The following is a 640-nucleotide window of genomic DNA, read 5'->3' on the forward strand; positions in this document are numbered from 1 at the left end:
GGGGGGGGGGGTGATGTAATCAACTTAATCCCCCTCCCCCAAGCTGCCCTTATGGAAAAAAATTTGAAATCATTATTATTATTATTATTATTATTATAAGAGTGGCAAACTGACAGAATCATTAGCATATTGGGCAAAATGCTTCGTGGGCTTTCCTTTGGCACTTTACATTCTGAGTTCAAATTTTGTCAAGGCCAACTTTGCCTTTCATCCTTTCAGGGTCAGTAAAATAAGAACCAGTTTAGCACTAGAGTTGATGTACTCAACTAACCCCCTCAAAATTTTCTGGCCTTGTGCCAAAATTTGGAAACCATTATTAAAGCACTGGACAAAATGTTTTGCAGTGTCTCAGTTTTTTTTTTAACAATTTGCATTCAAATTTCACCCTAGGTCAGCTTTGTCTTTTATCCTTTCAGGTTTTTGAAAAAATAAAATACTAGTTAAGTCCAGGGTTAGATATAAACAACTAACTCCTTCCCTTTAAAATTGCTGGCCTTGTGCCCTAAATTAAAATCAGTTATTAGCGCTAACGAGGGCAGTTAAAGCATTGGCTAAACCACATTGCAGCATTATATGTTATGCTAAAATCTTGTTGAGATAGACTCTACCTTTCATCTTTCTAGGGTTGATAGAATAAAGG

This window comes from Octopus bimaculoides, chromosome 20 (assembly GCF_001194135.2).
Source record: "Octopus bimaculoides isolate UCB-OBI-ISO-001 chromosome 20, ASM119413v2, whole genome shotgun sequence".
Lineage (NCBI taxonomy): Eukaryota > Metazoa > Mollusca > Cephalopoda > Octopoda > Octopodidae > Octopus > Octopus bimaculoides.